The sequence below is a fragment of the Bos javanicus genome, chromosome 15 (genome assembly GCF_032452875.1).
Source record: "Bos javanicus breed banteng chromosome 15, ARS-OSU_banteng_1.0, whole genome shotgun sequence".
In the NCBI taxonomy this organism is placed as follows: Eukaryota; Metazoa; Chordata; class Mammalia; order Artiodactyla; family Bovidae; genus Bos; species Bos javanicus.
In genome coordinates this window covers 81,542,731-81,562,064 of record NC_083882.1, presented here as the reverse complement: position 1 = coordinate 81,562,064, position 19,334 = coordinate 81,542,731, and the positions used below count along the sequence as shown (strand labels likewise).

The 19,334-nt window shown below is 46.3% G+C and overlaps 1 pseudogene; it reads left to right on the top strand.

The window, feature by feature from the left end:
* The first annotated feature begins 13,341 nt into the window (after positions 1–13,341).
* On the top strand, positions 13,342–18,554 carry LOC133227113 (olfactory receptor 8G17-like; annotated as a pseudogene).
* Positions 18,555–19,334: the final 780 nt, after the last annotated feature.

The following is a 19,334-nucleotide window of genomic DNA, read 5'->3' as shown; positions in this document are numbered from 1 at the left end:
TTTCCAATGAAGGATATTCATTCTGTAAAAACAAACTATTTAAAATCATACAGTTGGTGAGAGAGTGAGTATTCAAAATCAGAGCTTCCACACAAAAATCAGAGCTATTTCAATTATCACACAGCCACACGCCGTTTATTAGCAGCTCATCATAACTCCCAGGAAACATCACACCAGGGGCAACACAATTATTCTGGTTTTCCCACTGACTTAGTGGCATGGGGGTAGGCTCCAGGGGCTCAGTTCCTCCTTCCTGTTCCAAACAGAAGATGACCTGGGTAGAAGGGTCCTTATTTCTCACTGCTGCTATGTTTTCATGAGCTGTCCTGTTAAATAAAACCTCAGGATCAAAACAGAACTTTTCCAATACATGTTTTTCTAGACAGACATTTGTACATCTTTTAATTCTCCAGAGTGTATGTGTGTGTATGTGTGTGTGTGAGAGAGACAGAAAGACATTTAGGCAGCTACAGCATGGTCTAAGATACGGTGCTTTAGGAGGCTGATCCGAAAAAATTCTATTTTAGGAATTCCCTGGCTGTCCAGCAGTTAGCCCTGGGTGCTCCCACCACAGGGGGCATGCCTTCCAACCCTAGTGAATTAAGATCCTGCAAGCTGCTCAAGGCAACTCCCCCCAAAAAAACTGTCTATCTGGCCTGAATAGTTTTAACTATATGTGTAATATGAATATATATGTTTTAGAGAATCATACAAATGAAAAAGCGGAACCTGACGTAATTCAGGGTTGAATGCTGGACTAGAAGGCCTGCTCCTAAGTTAACACAAAGTCTTCATCTGCACTGAGTCGGATTCACCCTGATAATCGGAATCACTAAAAAGCCTTTTTTCAGATCTTTCCTAGGGATGTTATTCTAAATTTGAAAGTCTTACTATACAAATAGGTTTATCACAGTATCATTTTTTTAAAACAAAAAAAATAGCAGAAATGTAAATGCTTAAAGAAGGAATACTATTTAAAGAATCACTCCCTGCATGGATTATGATAGAACCCCTAAATGTTATGAAGACTACATAATCCAGGGAAAACAGCAGGTCAGAACATCTAGAGTGTGATAAAAATGAGTAACAAAAAGCCTGGGAAAGTGTTGGGGGCCAGAGTGAGGTACTCTGCCCGTGGCAAAGGTTATGAGGAAGGAGGCTCGACATACGCAAAGGTGGGATCGAGCCTCAGGAGTCCCCCTGGAAATCCTCGAGCATCTACCCCCATAACCAGAGCCTGCCTACTTTACTACTTTGTGCTCTTACCTACACCTCTGACTACTGGGGGCTGTCCCCCACCACCTCTTTCAGAGAAGGAGTTAACTTAGAGCTCCAGTTAATAAAAACTCCTGGGCGTGACAAGAGTGTTTTAACCTACAAACTCCTCTGAAGGTTCTCTAGCCTGCCTGACAGGCTTGTCCGGCCACATGTGATTGCTCACAGCATCCCAACCGTGAGAGGCACGAGATGCTTTAAACCTTCTAAAAACAGGTTCCTTAGAAAAGTTAGAAAACTATTAGTATAAGTATAATGGGATGATTAGAAATTGTATTGGTGAAGGGTTTTTCATTTGTTGAGCCAATGTTTGTTGCTAAGACTCCACATCCCCTGCCCTTACACACATTAATGAATATATAGAAGAAATAAGTATTAACCTTTGATATTAATCACGTTAGACCTTAGGCTAAGTAAATTCTTTCCTTAACTAAAACCCACTATACCCTCACCCTACAGGAATGTAACTTTATTTGGGTGGTGTCTGTTTTAAAAATAATCACCCCTGGAGAAATAAGTGTCCTGGTTGACTGACCGCTGTCACAAGGAGAGGGTCATAAATTGTCAGCAGGCCCCCCTGGCCAGAAGATGATGTAACACCCCTAAGACCTCTGTATACATCTGTATGAAGCACCTGACTTTGATAAAAGTCAGGACTGCTGACCCCACGTGACTTTTGCATAACATCTCAGTGTATAAAAGTAGACCATGGAAAATAAAGAATTGGGATCAGTTTCTCGAAATACTGGTCTCCCCATGTCGCGCTCTCTCTCACTCTGGCTGAGTCTCCATCTGGAGCGCGGAACCCACCATGCTTACTAATTATGCCTGGGCTTCTAAGATCCGACCGGGGAGGCCTCAGTGTCTCCTCTCCTTCAGGAGAACAGAAGGACACCTGCGGCCTACATAAGTGGTGCAAGCTTCTTGTCTTGAAGTTTTATTGGTCTCCCGTGTAAACCAAGCTACTCAGCCTCTTTTCTCCACTGAATTTTCCTACTGAGCTATCCTCATCCTATTACTCTTTATATCTTTGACAAAATATTTAAATAAATAGGTCGCCGACACCGTCCCCGCTTCGAATACCCTGGATCAGCCGGGGCTGGACCCCGGCAGGAAAGTGTATATATAACAGAATCACTTTACTGTGGACCGGAAATTAATACAGTATTGTAAATCAACTATATGTCCATCAACTAGACTTCAAATAAAAAATTTTTTTAAAGTTGTATAGAGTGCTTTAAATTACCTGGCCTGAGGTTGGATCACAGCACTTCAACCCACTTGCCATTCACCTGAAACCCAATCACATGACTTCAACATAACTGTAATGGAGACTGGGGAATATAGCCTTCTTTTTAATCCAGACATAGAAAAACTAAGTGATATTTAATAGATACATAGCTTTGCCTCTGTCACTGGCCAACTGGGCAGCTGATTACACCATCATCTGTATGAAGTTCTAAAATACCACCAGATTAACGTTGAAATAAACTGCTGGTTAACTCACACTTCTACGTAATTGAGGTGGACCGTTTCTTTGGGTGGGAACGTTTAAGCGTCCTTTGCCTGTGCTGAGCTACTTCTGTTGAGTATTTTTTGAATCACAGACTAAGTTCATGGTTTCCTACAAGCAGTAAAATTGCTAGTTGACAGCTGCCTGAGGTTGGAGGTCGCACTTCCCTTGAATTCTAAAACTAAATGATGGGGCTTCCCTGGTAGTCCAGTGGTTAAGCCTCCGCCTTGAAATGCAAAGACGGTTCCATCCCTGGTCTGGGAAGATCCCACATGTGCATGCGTGCTAAATCTCCTCAGTCGTGTCCAACTCTCTGTGACCCTATGGCCCACCAGGCCACCCTGTCCATGGGATTCTCCAGGCAAGAATACTGGAGTGGATTACCATGCCCTCCTCCAGGGGTTCTTCCCGATCCAGAAAACAAACCTGCGTCTCTTAAGTCTCTTGCATTGGCGGGTGGGTTCTTTACCACTAGCACCGCCTGGGAAGCCCTACATGCTGTGGAGCAACCCAGCCCGTGGGCCACAACTGCTGAGCCCGCATTCTAGGGCCAGTGAGTCTCAACTACTGAAGCCCACTCGCCTAGAGCCTGTGCTTCAGTAATAAGACAAGCCAGCTCAATGAGTAGACCAAGCACTGAAGGAAGAAAAGTCCCCGCTCAGAGCAACTAGAGAAAGCCCACATGTAGCGACAAAGACCCACCACAGCCAATAATAATAATAAAACAAATAAATAATTTAAAAAAAAAAACCTCATTTTCTCAAAAAAATAAGGCACAATCTGGTAGTATTTACTAAGAGGGATCTTATCTAAGTTTAAACCCTGTAATATATCACCCAAGAGTGAAGTGAAATGGCTCAGTCGTGCCTGACTCTTTTCGACCCCACGGACTGTAGCCTACCAGGCTCCATCCATAGGATTTTCCAGGTAAGAGTACTGGAGTGGGTTGCCATTTCCTTCTCCAGGGGACGTGTCCCCCTCATTGCAGGCAGACGCTTTACCATCTGAGCCACCAGGGAGGCCCCACCCAAGAATGGGTACATGCAAACACCTATATTCCTCAAGGGAGAATAAGAAATCACAAAAAGGAAAGCGTTTTGAAAACACAAAAGTCAGGAAACAAAAAGTGCAAGATAGATGTGTATATGATATGTCTCCACTATACCGCTGCTGGACACATATTTATACTTTCAATCTGAAGAGCGGCAAATTAGTATCCTGTCCCGTTCCCTGTTCTCTCCTCAACATCCAGGACAGTGCCTGATTGATTATAGCCACTTGTTAAAATATGCTCCATCAATGAGTGGATGGGCCTCTACCAGCTTTTCCCCTTGGACCTGAGGCATGGTCACTCCCTGAGAGCGTTTGAGAAATGGAGAATCTGGGACCCCACCCAGACCTACCAAATCAGAATCTGCATTTTAACAAGACCCCCAGGTGACTGGGGTACACATTAAATTCTGAGAAGCACCGATACACGTGCCACAATTGAGCGCTAAACTCAAGAATAAACATGGTATGCAATGCTCCTCCCAGGGCTCACAGTGTACCTGGGAGCACGTTCTCAGCGGAGCCAAAGCAGGACAAAACCAAGATATGACAGAACTCTGTCCTCTTCCTTGACCCCTTCACCACCATCTGTAACCCACATCAGTTCAGTTCACTCGTGTCCGGCTCTGCAACCCCATGGACTGCAGCACGCCAGGCCTCCCTGTCCATCACCAACTCCCGGAGTTCACTCAGACTCATGTCCATTGAGCTGGTGATGCCATCGAACCATCTCATCCTCTGTCGTCCCCTTCTCCTCCTGCCCTCAATCTTTCTCAGCATCAGGGTCTTTTCAAATGAGTCAGCTCTTCACATCAGGTGGCCAAAGTATTGGAGTTTCAGCTTCAACATCAGTCCTTCCAATAAACACTCAGGACTGATCTCCTTTAGGATGGACTGGTTGGATCTCCTTGCAGTCCAAGGGCCTCTCAAGAGTCTTCTCCAACAACACAGTTCAAAAGCATCAATTCTTCAGTGCTCAGCTTTCTTTATAGTCCAACTCTCACATCCATACATGACCACTGGAAAAACCATAGCCTTGACTAGACAGACCTTTGTTGGCAAAGTAATATTTCTGTATATGCTGTCTAGGTTGGGCACAACTTTCCTTCCAAGGAGTAAGCATCTTTTAATTTCATGGCTGTAGTCACCATCTGCAGTGATTTTGGAGCCCAAAAAAATAAAGTCAGCCACTGTTTCCACTGTTTCTCCATCTATTTGCCATGAAGTGATGGGACCAGATGCCATGATCTTCATTTTCTGAATGTTGAGCTTTAAGCCAACTTTTTCACTCTCCTCTTTCACTTTCATCAAGATGTAAGTGAAACCTACATCAGCGGTCCCTAATCTTTTTGTCCCCAGGAACCGACTTCGTGGAAGATAATTTTTCCACCAACTGCGGTGGAAGGATTGTTGCCGGATGGTTCAAGTGCATTATATTTGTTGTGCGCTTTATTTCTACTGGGGTTTCCCTGATAGCTCAGTGGGTAAAGAATCCGCCTGCAATGCAGGAGACCCCGGTTTGATTCCTCTGTCAGGAAGATCCGCTGGAGAAGGGATAGGCTATCCACTCCAGTATTCTCAGGCTTCCCTGGTGGCTCAGCTGGTAAAGAATCTGCCTGCATGTGGGAGACCTGGCTGCAATCCTTGGGTTGGGAAGATCCCCTGAAGAAGGGAAAGGCTACCCACTCCAGTGTTCTGGCCTGGAGAATTCCATGGACTGTATAGTCTGTAGGGTCGCAGAGTCAGACACGACTGAGTGACTTTCACTCATTTCTATTATCATTATATTAGCTTTGCCTCAGACCATCAGGCATTAGATTCTGAGGTGGGGGACCCCTGATGTACCTAAAAACGAGCATTAAGAGGAGATTCAGTGTGAATAAGGGCATCGTGTTGCCTAAGGGTGGGCTGATAGGACAGAAATGTCACTACCATTGTCTTATAGGACAGAAATGTCACTACCATTGTCTTAACCTTGGTGGGAAGAGTTGCCATCACGGGTTAACACTGTGTATGACTGTGGCTTCCCTTCCATAGTGTCCTCCTGGTAAGTGGACAGTCGCAACTCAGGGCTACCTTTCTGAGGCCCCCTTGCATACAGACACCGCCGTGTGAGCAGGTCTCACCAAAGGAATGCTACTGGAGGAGACATGCCATCCCAAGGATGGATTTTTAAGAAGTCAGTGGGTGTTACGACTTCTTGGCTCTCTTTCCTCTGCTGACAGGTGGAACAGGGAACTTCTAAAGGGCATCGCAGAGACACAGGGAAGGAACCTGGTTTCCTAAGTCGGTGGAGAAATGCTGCCTTGTAACCAGCAACAAAAAATAAACTCTTATTTTGTTAAGTCACTGAAATTTAGGGGTTGTTAACTAAAGCTGTTAGAGTTTCCATAACTGAAACAAGCAACTTCTGGGTATTTGGGACTTTTCACAAGCTGGTAGAGTCCTCTCCTTACACCCAGGAGCCTTTCTGGGTGCTTCCATCATCTCTGTATTGATTCCAGCCTCCTACACCCAGGAAGAGCACCGGTCACAGTGAAACCTAAAGTACGCTAGGTCAATGTCATGTGACAGCGGCGACTCTTTCCCTAGATATGCTGTGAGGTGAATGTTGTTGTCTTCCTCTTACTGCTGAAGGAAAGAGCATCTAAGTGAGGCAACTCTCCCAACGTCTCACAGTCTGTGAGAAGACGTGCAGGATCTGGCTGGCCGATGAACATCCGAAAACCTCCCTAGCAATGAGGGAGAGAAAAATCAAAGTCCCAAGATACAGCTCTGTACCCTCCAAAGTAGTGACATTAAAGAGCAGACAATCCCAGTGTCAGGGTGGCTCTGTGCAAACTGGACTGACCACTGCTGAGAATTGTTGTGGCTGTTTGGTCACGAACTTGCGTGGATTCTTTGTGACCCCAGGGACCGCGGCACGCCAGATCTCCTCAGCCTGCTCAGACTCGCATCCACGGACTCGGTGATGCCATCCAACCATCTCATCCTCTGCCGCTCCCTTCCCCCCTTCCCCTCAGTCTTTCCCAGCACCAGGGTCTTTTCCAGTGAGCTAGCTTTTCGCATCAGGAGGCCCAAGTATTGGAGCTTCAGCATCAGTCCTTCCAATGAATATTCAGGGTTGATTTCCTTTAGGATGGACTGGTCCGAGCTCCTTGCTGTCCAAGGAAAATCAGCCAGTGTTTCCGCGTCCACGGAAGCAGGTCACCGCCCATGTGTGAGTGAGAACTCTGGCAGCCGGGCGTTCCCTCGTTACAGAGGTGGAGACAGGCGCACGGGCAGCTGAGAAGGCGGTCACCACGGAGCTACCGTTGGTGGGACACCTGAAGCCACTGCCGGAACTGGGATCGAACCGGGATCTTTAGGTCTTCGGTCTAACACCCTCCCAGCTGAGCTATTTTACTTCTGAGAATAAGTGGCAACAAATTAAGAAGTTGAACACATACATACTCTGGATCCAGCCTGAGCAGAATTTCCATAAAACAGAAATCCTTGCACATTTGCATTACGAACCAGGTACCTGAAACACTCATGGCAGCACTTCTCTCGGCAAAAGAGTCAAAGCAGCACAAATGTCTGTCAACAGTAGGAACGGATGAATAAAATGGAGCTTATTCATAACAGAAGCTAAACAGCAGCAAAAATAAATGAACTGCAGGTCCATTTATATCAAAATAACATGCCATTCATTACATACCATTCCGTATCAAAATGAGTGTCTCTAAAACATATAAGGTTGAGTGAAATAAGAAAGTAACAGAGGAATGCATACAGTATTATTTCATTTATAGAGTTAGAAAACAGGAAATGACCCAGCAATTACTCCTGGCTATATGTATCCCAAAGAAATAAAAACACTAATTTGAAAAGATACGCACACCCCAGTGTTCACAGCAGCATTATTTACAGTTCCCAAGACATGGAAGCAATCTAGGTACCCATCAACAGATGAATGGATAAAGAAGATGCGGGGGTGTGTGTGTGTGTGGGTGTGTGTGTGTACAGTGGAATACTACTTGGTTCCAAAAAAGGAATGAATTTTTGCCATTTGCAGCAACATAGACGGACTCGGAGGGGATTATGCTAAGTGAAATAAGTCAGACAAACACAAATACTGCGTGATTTAAAAAAATACGGCAGGGCTTCCCTGGTGGCTCAGTGGTGAAGACTGCCGGCCAGTGTCGGAGACACGGGTTCCGTCCCTGGGCCAGGAAGATCCCACCCGCCGCGGAGCAACTAAAACTGCACCGCGAGTACTGACCCTATGCTCCGGAGCCCGGAAGCCACAACTACCGAACCCCATGCGCAGATTCCCGACGCCCGCGTGCCCAGAGCCACGCCTGGCAACAGGAGAAGCCGCCGCAATGAGAAGCCCGCCCACCACAGCCAGGGAGGAGCCCCCACGCGCCGCAGCTAGAGAAAGCCCCCGTGCGGCAAGGAAGACCCAGGGAAGCCAGAATATAAAATAAATAAATAAAATTTAAAACGCATTATTAATAAAAATACAGCAAATAGTGACTGTTCCAGAAAAGCAGCAGGCTCATAGAGCTGGCGCTGGCGGTAAAGAACCTGCCTGCCAATGCAGGAGAACTAACAGACGCTGGTTTGATCCCTGGGTTGGGAAGATCCCCTGGCGGAGGAAATGGCAACCCACTCCAGTACTCTTGCCTGGAAATCCCCATGGACAGAGAAGCCTGGCAGGCTACAGTCCACGTAGGTCACAAAGAGTCCAACACGACTACAGTGACTTAGCCGGGCTGGGGAGGGCCAGGAGCGCTGCAGGGGTGGGGGAGTGCGAGGGACAAGCACTGGGCGGAAGGCACGCTCGAGGATGCGCTGTACAAGCCGAGAGCTACAGCCACCCTTTGTAACAACTCGAAATGGAACATAACCCTTTAAACTTGCATTTAAAAATCATCAGGCTTAAAATTTAAAAAGAAAAGTAAAACTAAACAACTGTCATATTTAGAAATGTATTCACAGATGGTAAAGCTATTTAAAATAAAGCAAGAAGTGGTTACACAAAATTTGGGATTTCTCTGGTTGCGGAGAAAAGGGGGGTGAAATTAGGGAGAGGCTCACAGGAGCGTTCTCAGAGCAGGATGCCCAGCGTGTAATCTGTGGACCACCACCATCTCTGCCACGAGGGAGCTGGTTAGAAACACAGAACCCCGGGATCCTCCCAAACCTACTGAGTCAGCCTCTGCATTTTACCATGATCCCCAGGTGACTCATAACCACATAAAAGATGCTGGCAACGTATTTTGAAGGTAGACAGTGCAAGTGCGTGCCTGCTAAAGCACTTCAGTCGTGTCTGACTCTTTGCCCACTATGGACTGCAGCCCGCCAGGCTCCTCTGTCCATGGGATTCTCCAGGCAAGAATACTGGAGTGGGTTGCCATGCCCTCCTCCAGGGGATCTGCCTGACCCAGGGATCAAACCCAGGTCTCCTGCATCTCCTGCATTAGCAGGCAGATTCTTTACTGCGGAGCCACCTGGGAAGCCCCAAATAGGGCATACATGGGTGTTTAACAATGTTCTTCAAATGGGGTTGATTTTATACACTTTTGCAAGTATATTTTACAATTGAGAACATTTTTAAATGCATAGTTCAAGTAGTTTTAAAATATTTTTCAGAATAAGCATAAAAACAAAGACCATGTATATATATAAGGGAAGACCACAAAGATGACAAAGAACTGAAACCAAACCCAGATAGTTATACTCAAAATCCAGTGCTCTCTCCACCCTTCTGTGCCTTTGCCCCAAGGCATTAAATGAACAGACTCCCAGGAATTGATCCTTTTCCAATTCTTCCTGCAACTGCATGGGCCAAAGGCCACAAGAAAAATAGAAAACTAATGGATGCTTTGGTGATTTGATCATTCTTACTTAGATATTCTGGGGTGACCTAGGAAAGTTATTTGCCTATTCAGGTAATCCCTGCCTCTCTTGGAAATATTTTCCTGAAAAATGTTTCAGAAAGTGGAATCCTAGAAATCTGAACTTTGTACTTAAATGTTTTATGTTTAGAAGGAAAGGAAAGAGAGAAGCAATACAATTCAGAATCCAAAAAAAAAAATTGTGAAGTCTCAAATATGATACAAACACTTAATTTGATTTTGCACCTGAATGAAACAGCAAATAATATGTACAATCTGATACCAGACAGTCTGGGATTGATCATAGTTCTGCCACTTTCTATCTGTATGATCTTAGGGATTTGTGCCTCAGTTTTTTTCAACTATTAATGAGAATAAAAATAGTACCTAATATTAGTATTGAGGAACTAAAACGTACTTAATACATGTAAAACCCTTAAGAGACTGCTTGGCATAGATAAATGGTCAACAAATAGTAGCTACTATCATATAAGAATTGAGTCTTTTGAACTGTGGTGTTGGAGAAGACTCTTTCGAGCCCCTTGGGCTACAAGGAGATCCAACCAGTCCATTCTAAAGGAGATCAGTCCTGGGTGTTCACTGGAAGGGCTAATGTTGAAGCTGAAACTCCAGTACTTTGGCCACCTCATGTGAAGAGCTGACTCATCTGAAAAGACCCTGATGCTAGGAAAGATTGAAGGCGGGAGGAGAAGGGCATGACAGAGGATGAGATGGCTGGATGGCATCACCGACTCGATGGACATGAGTTTGAGTGAACTCCAGGAGTTGTGATGGACAGGGAGGCCTGGCGTGCTGCGATTCATGGGGTCACAAAGAGTTGGACACGACTGAGCGACTGAACTGAACTGAACTGATCATCAATATTATTTATTAATTCATCACTGTATTAAAATGTAGAAATATAAACTTGCTAATAAAAACTGTCCAAAACTTGTAAATAATGGGAAAAAGTGAATAGCATGTCTTTTCAGGGTCATTCTAAGACATTACCTAACAAGACCTCCTGAAGATTAATTTAGGAAAATAAATCTACTTTCATTCACTGTTTACTATTTATTAAAAGTTCCAGATTCAGTGAAGTTACTATAGATATTAACTTACAGATTTTTGCCCCACAGAAATGCAAGTAATACCTGTGTTGCAGAAAAAAATAACCCCAAAGTGCCTACGTCCTTATCCTCCAGCTTCAACTATGAACAATTTATAGCTTCACTACTATTACAACTTCTCCCACCCAGATTTTTTTTCACTCTTTCAATATAGTTTAATATTTTACATTTATAATGTATTTTAACACAATTTTTAAACTTGCAAGAATAATATAAGAACATTGTGTTCTTTGGAGTTACTGTTTCTAATTTGCTCCACTTATTTAATATAAAACACTTTAAATATTCACATATAATTTATTCAAAACCATTTGTCACTAAACACTTTAATAAGCAGTTCCCAAGAACAGACAGTAGAGTTATCAAAATTGGGACATTTTAGAGTGATACAGTACTGTTATCCAATTCACAGTTCATATTAAGATCTTGTCAATTATCTTCAAAATGTTGTTTACATTTTTCACCATGGACCCATCCAGATTATTTTAAAGAAAATCTCCATGTCCTGCTACTTTATTTTAATGATCATATATATTTTTTATTTCATGTTGATGCCTAGACTTTGCTCCTGGTCTTCCCACTGGGAAATCCAGGCCTGACTCAGAGCAGAGTGGAACCATCGCATCTCAGCCAGGAGTTCACAGGGCCAGATGCTCTGTACTTCTCTTCAGTTCAAACACTCATGATTCCAGAACCTCCACCACCCCTACTCCAGGAGCCTCAGCTGAGCCATCAAGGGACAGGCTCAGGGGAGCAGTGTCAGCTGACAAATAGAGAGGAGGCCCTCTCCCCACCACCCACAAAGCAGAGTCAGAGAGAGGAAAAGAGGGGGAAAGCCACAGCTGGGAGATGATCCGAATGCATTTTTGCTCCTGGTTAACCATTCCCTTGGCTCCTCCTTACACCCATTGGCATTTCCTGTGCTTAAATGCTAGCTTCACTTCTGAAAATACAATTTTCTAAATTGCTAATATAAATAAACCACCCATTCTGTTAACAAGATTTCCAGCGCCTCCTTAGATGAGTCCCTGGTGGCTGATGCCAGGAGAGCTTCCCAGAGAGGGTCAGGCCCCAGGATGCCTGCCCCAGGGTGCCCACCCCCTCAGGGCTCCACCACGGCTGGGACACAGAACAGCAAGGAAAGGGGCTCAGCCGGCCTGACCCGCCCTAGACTCACTCTCCGTGGGGCTCAGCGTCACCGACTCGTCCTGCAGGGTTGGAGCCCAGGGAAGGTCCTCAGTGTCCAGCCAAGGTCCCCTGGGCCCTTCAGTAGAATAGCTGGGAAAACTGGCCTCCAGATTCCAGAAAGCCCCCACAGGGGCAAGACAACAATCCCTTCACCCAGAATTCAGAGTCCAGGGAGGAGGCTGGACGGCTCCCACCTCTCCTTCTGAGTCTCCCTGCAGCCAAGGTGGAACCACCAGCACCAGCTCCTCAAGGAGACCCTAACTTCCTCTGCCTCAAGGCCAAACCAAGTGACCAGATTCTGCAGGGCATCATCCCTTCTGCCCTGAGACTGACCCTCCCGCAGTCCCAGGACAGGAGGTGGGCCCGGTGTGTTTCAGGGCCTCCCTGAGCTCTGAGCCGCCACAGCACCTGGGGTCATGAGGGGCAGAGCCAGCTGATGAACTGGCAGGAGCGGAGGCGGCCTCGGCTTCAGTCCTGAGGGCCGCTCCCTGTTCCCCTGAGCCGGGTGCCTGCCATCAGCTCTGAGTCCAGGAACAGCTCTGGAGAGAAGCCCAAAGACACAGGCTGGAGTGGACGTGAGTCCTGGAACACCCGCGTGCCTGGTGGGGAGGATCCTGAGCTCCCACTGGAGCTGTGCCAGGTGGGGGCACCGCCCGCTGAGGTGGGTGATTGTCCATCGGAAGCCCTACTGAGTTCCCCCACCAGAGCTGGTTCAGAGAGCTGAGGTCGCCTGTTCTCTCCTCCTTCCTCTCCCCCAAATCTGGACGCACCCCACCCCCTACTCTGCCAGCCTGTAAGCATTTCCTGAGACCCCACTGCCTTCAGGGGTCCTGCCCACTACGTGTTGCTAATCTAACTTGGAGTGGCGTGAAAGTTAATGTGTTACCCTGTTTCCGGAACCGTGCTAAGTATAGTGACACATGCTATCTCTCTACCTCGTGGAAACTGAGGAAACTGAGGCTCAAACTGTCCTTGCCATGCATTTTTTGCCCAGTAAACGTTTACAGAGGAGATTAATTCCCACTTCCAGGCTGTTGCACACCCTTATCTCTTCCACAAGGCTCCCCCTTCCTGATTTGTCAAGGTCCAGCCCCATCCCTTCTCTTTCTGAAGCCCTCGCTGGTCACTAGAAAGGGTCCTCGAAGGCTCCTTTATTCCTGAGTCACAGGAGTCAGTTTGCTTTCAACATTATTTCAAGATCCTAAATGGTCAAAGTCATGCTTTATGCTATTCTGAAAAGTAATTGTTTAAATACTGCTGAACGATCTCAATTGTTCAAATATTCTTGCATAACTGTAACTGTTCAAATATTTGCTATTCTCTTGATACAAAACCTAGAACAGTCTCTGCTTTCAGAAGTTACAGTGTGATAGAGAAACAAAACAACCCAGGAGGGGGGAAAGAAAGTCTCGGAAACGTTGACCAAGCCTGGATAAGCGAGTCTAAATGCATCTGTGTGAGTCACACTCAGCCTCCAGCTTGCAGCAGCACACACGAGGGAATTCCACTGGGTGAGGGGAGGCCCCTGGCAGGGCTGAGGCAGGACTTCACAGGCGTTATGGAAGACATCTGGAGGCTCTTCGCTATCTGGGAGCCTTGGGTCCGTCTGCAAGGCTGTCAGTCAAGGCCGTCGTCAGTGAGGATTATCGTAGATGGGCCTCTGAAGGACTCACGTGTTCCTCTGGGAGTCGGGCGGGAGGAGTAGGTGAGGAGGGAACCTAGTCTGTCTGGACCAGGGAAGATGGTAAGAAAGGGGGAGCAGGAGAGGAGGACCAGAGCCCTCACTTACTGGGAAGCAGGATGGAGGCGCTCAGCCTAAACCCAGAGCTGAACGACTCCGTGTGTGTGTGTGTCAGTGTGTGTAAGAGTGTGTGTGTGTGTGTTTGTCAATGTAAGAGTGTGTGTGTGAGTGTGTGTGTGTGTTTGTGTGAGTATATGTGTGTGTGAGTGTGAGTGTATGTGAGTCTGTGTATGAGTGTGTGTGTGTCAGTGTGTGTAAGAGTGTGTGTGAGTGTGTGGGTGTGTGTGTGTCTGTGTGAGTGTATGTGTGAATGTGAGTGTATGTGAGTCTGTGTATGACTGTGAGAGTGTGTATGTGTGGGTGCGTGTGTGTGAGTGTGTGTGTGTGTGTATGTGTGTGAGTGTGAGTGTATGTGAGTCTGTGTATGAGTGTGAGAGTGTGTGTGTGTGGGTGCGTGTGTGTGAGTGTGTGTGTGAGTGTGTGTGTGAGTGTGTGGGTATATGTGTGTGTGAGTGTGTGTGCATCAAAGGAATCTGGCTGTCATCTTATGAGAGAAAAAGAAAACCATTAATATTCATTCTGGACCAGAGACTCTTCATTTGTGCAAAATTAAGTCCTTCAACCAAGAAGTAGAAAGGGAAGAGTGAATATGAAAAATGCCGAGGGCCCTGGTGAAGAAGCAGGGATGCGGGGCCGGAAGCGTCCAGGCTGAGGCGTGTGCCCGGATCCTGCCACGCCGCCAGGACCCTGCCTTTCAGTGCTGCGTCCTGTGACCTGCCTGTGTAGAAGCAGGCACGAGAGAGTGGGGAAGGCACCTCACCTTCCCTGACGACTCACTGTGCTCCGGACAGTCAGAGCTTTTCCATTCATTCGGTTCACCCAAGCCACAGAGCAGTCCTGAGTAGATACATGATCTCTATTTCACAGGTAAGAAAAACAAGACTCAAAGACAGCTTATCCAAGGAGACACAGCCAGTGAGAGGCGAGCTGAAATGAAGACGCGGGTCTGTCTGCCTTCACAGCTCATGTCCTGTCCACTAGAGCGTGACTCTCCCACGCATCTTGCAGAAGAGGACTTACACGCACCTGGCGTTCCTCCTCGTTGTACCTTGCACAAGCGGACACACTCAGCAAAAATATCTGTTAAAAAAAGAAGACTACTACTATCCCTAAGTAGTCTAGGGATAGAAAACTAGTCTTTTCCCCACAAAGGTAGTTATAATTCTCCTCATGAAAGCAAACAGAAAATAAAGATTAATTATTTGTAGAGCCAGTAATTACATTGAGGGGAGGAAGAAGGAACAGCAATATTATTCTTATCAACACAAATTTAGTTCTGCTATATAATTTACATGCAGGATCCAACTGAATCCTTACAAGAAACCTCGTGAAACAGGTTAGAATAAATCACCTGTCCTACAGTTAGGGAAACTGAGTCTCAGAATGGTTAAGTGAGCTGCTCAAACTTATGGAAGTAGTAAGTGTCTGAGTGATGATCAGTTGCCACCTCTGCAGATGACGCCTGGAGAACCAGCCCTGCCGCTGGAAACTACACCCCCGTCACCCGGCTCATCTTGCGGGGATTCTCCAATGACCCAGACCTCCAGAAGCTTCTCTCTGGAGGCTTCCTGCTCATCTATGTCATGACCTTGGTGGGAAACCTGGGGATGGTGGCGCTCAGCCTCATGGACTCCCGCCTCTGCAGTCCCGTGGATTCTTTCTCAGCGTCCTCTCTTTCCTTGATATCTGCTACTCCTCTGTGGTCACACCCAGGCTGCTGGTCGACTTTCTGGCCTCTGACAGGTCCATCCCCTTCAAGGGCTGCTTGGTCCAGATGACCTTCTTTGTGATGCACGCCACAGCTGAGAGCTTCCTGCTGGCTTCCATGGCCTGCGACCGCTGCACAGCCACCTGCCGACCTCTCCACTACGGCTCTGTCATGACCAGGGGCACCTGTCTCCAGCTGGTGGCTGCTTCCTCGCTTTCAGTGGAGCTATCAAGACTGGGAATGTCTTTGCCCTGCCTTTCTGTGGGCCCAACCAGGTACTGCACTACTTCTGTGAAATCCAACCCCTTCTCTGCCAGGCCTGTGCCAACACAGCCATGGCAGGAGTGGTCCTCTATATCTTCTCTGCCCTGGCTACCTATCTACCTGCTGCCCTCATCCTCACCTCCTACGGCCTGGCCTTGGTGGCCATTGGGAGGATGCGCTTGGCAGCTGGGAAGAAGGCCCTCTCCACGTGTGCCTCCCACTTCCTGGCCATTGCCACCTTCCACAGCACCGTGATTTCACCTACGTCCAGCCTCATGGATCCACCGACGATACCAGTGGCCAGGTCGTGTTTGTCTGCTGCACCTTCATAACCCCCATGCTCACCCCCGTCATCTACAGCCTCCGCAACAAGGAGGTGAAGGAGGCCCTGCAGAGGAAGCTCCTGCTAAACCCTTCGAGGTTGTTTGTTGGCAAGACGAAGGCATAGCGTCTTACCAATCAGACTGTGAACCGTCCCAGCCAGGAGCAGCCTGGTTTGGAAGGAGGGGGAGGAAGTAAGAAAGAAACAGCAAATACCATACTTTATACAGAGTGTTGCTAAAGCAGCTTTGCATCCATTATCATATTCAGTCTTTGCCATTGCACAGTGGAGCAGCCATCCTAAGGATGATCTCACTTTACAATTGAAGGAGATTTCACTCAGTAAACACAAGTTAATAACCTGAAGCAATTCGTGACAGAGTAAGTATTGTATTTAGAATTATAAAGAATTATATTTAGCCTGGACATCTTTGAATATGCATATAGGGGCTTCTCTGGTAGTCCGGTGGCTAAGAGTCCGTGCTCTCAATGCAGGGGGCCTGGGTTTGATCCCTGGTCAGGGAACTAGATCCCACATGCCAACTAAGACCTTGTTGTTCAGTCGCTCAGTAGTGCCCGACTCTGCGACCTCATGGACTACAGCACGCCAGGCTTCCCTGTCCTTCACCATCTGTCCGAGTTTGCGCAAACTCATGTCCATGGAATCAGTGATGCCATCCAACCACCTCATCCTCTAAGACCTAGCACAGTCAAATAAATAAAAATAAATATTTAAAATAAACCAATAAATGCACGTGCTATATGGTGAGTATATGTGTTTTAGAGACTCACACAAATGAGGAACATGAACTTGACATCCTTCGAGGTTGGACGCGGGACTGGAAGGCACGCTCTTAAACTAAGGCAACATTTTTTTAATGCTTCCCTCTTGGCAATTTTTTGTTTGTTCTCCTGGGTCTTCGTGCTGTGCGCAGGGCTCTCTCTGGTTGCAGAGCGCGGGGCTACTCTGCTGCGGTGCAGAGGCTGCTCACTGTGGCCGCGTCCCTTGCTGCGGAGCACACGCTCAGGAGCCACAGCTCGCAGACTCTAGAGCGGGCTCAGGAGTTTGGCACACCGGCCCAGCTGTTTCGTGGCTTGTGAAATCCTCCCACACCAGGAATCGAACCTGTGTCCTCCCCATTAGCAGGCCGACTCCGGCCCACTGTACCACCAGGGACGTCGAGACAGAGTCTGAACCCGGACTGTGCTGGCCTCACTCTGAGCTTTTGGGATCATCAAAAGACTTTTTTCAGATCTCCCTTAAGGATGTGATTCTAGATACAGACAATCTTACTATACAAAGAGGGTTATCACAGCATCATGTTTGAAAACAAAAACTTGAGAGAAATCTAAATATTCAAAGAAGGAAAAAACTAAACCCCTAAATGTCATGTTGATGGAGAGACATAATAACATGGAAAACAGGAGGTCAGAACAGCGTGATTGCAACAATGTGATAAAAAGGAGTAGGAAAAACCCCGAGGTACACACAGTGATTCAAATGATGGTAAATGATGGTCTTACTAGAATAGTGGCCTGTGAGAAGACGTTTTTCTATTTTTCTCAAAAATTTTACAAAACTTTTTTAATAAGCATGTTCAATTTTGATATTTTATTCTAAAAATGGATAATTTAAAAATCCTTTCCAGTAAACTAAGCATGAAAATATTTTACTTTTTTGTGTCTCTTTCCAGAAAGTAAATATTTACTAAATTCTTCCTATGCATCACATTCCTTTAACTAATAAACCAAGTTTTTAGTACACACCTACAATTAAGGTCAGGACTAGAACATTATGGTAAAGAGACTTGATAAAAATTAACCTAATTCACTCACCTGTAAAAATACGTATGAGGTCATCAGGTCACCACCGGGTGGTGGGACCTGCCTAGGTTAATATCCAGAACATGCATTAGGTAGCTTTATGCTACAGTGACAACCCCACAATGTCCACCAGTTAACACCACAAAGGCTTTTACCCATGCTAAACTGGAGACACACCAGGTGACTCGCCAGGGCAGACTTTATCCATCTGTCAATATCTGGACCCCTTTCCTCTGACAATGCCATCATCTCAAACTCGAAGAGCCCTCCAAGACTGTCAGGGGAAATAATCAAGAACGTCATGGAGAGAGCTCTTAACTGTCTGGCCTGAGGTTGGCTCACATCACCTCACCCTCTTACAGCTTTAACATAACTGCAGAAGAGACTGGGAAATACAGCCTTCTTAGTCCAGACACAGAAAAAGTAAATGAGATTTCATAAACACATAGCTTTGTCTCTGTTACTGGCCATTGGGCAGTTGATTACACCATCTTCTGTACGGAGTTCTAAAACACCACCAGATTAAATCTGAAATAAGCCTCTGGTCAACTCATGTGCGTGCGTGCGAAGTCGCTTCAGTGTCTGACTCTTTGGACTGTAGCCCGCCAGGCTTCTCTGTCCCAGGGATTCTCCAGGCAAGAATACTGGAGGGGGTTGCCGCACCCTTCTCCAGGTTAACTCATGCTTCTACATAACTGAGGTGAACCGTTTCCTAGGGTGGAAATGTTTGAACAGCCTTTGCCTGTGCTGAGCTACCTCTGTCGTTTTTTGAGCTACACGCTCAGATCGTGGTGCCACCACAAGAGCAAAATGAACTCTGAGACCTGCTAGTTCACAGTCGCCTCAAGTTGCAGGTCGCAGTTCCCTGGAATTCTAAATCTACTGCAAAATGCAACATATTTCAAAATATAATATGTACACACACTATGATTCAGCAATTCAGTGAGCAGGCATACAATCAAGAGAAATTCTTGCAGATTCGCATTTTGAAATATATACCAGGAATGCTTAAAGCAACACTATTTCTCACAGCAAAAAAAATGCGAATGCAGCTGTAGGAACAGATGAATGAAACAGCGCGTGTTCATACACCAAAAACTAAACAGCAACAAAAAGAAAAGAAGTACAGGTTATTATCAAAATAAATGTCTCTAAAACATAAGACTGAATGAAATGAGAAAGTAACGGAAGAATGCACTCAGTGTTACTCCATCTATAGAGTTCAAAAATAGATAATGACCCAGCAATCATTCCTGGGTGTGTACATACACATATACGTAAATATATCTCTCCAAAAGAAACAAAAACACTAATTTGAAAACAGGCACACACCCCAACGCTCACAGCAGCATTATTTACAATTGCCAAGGTATGG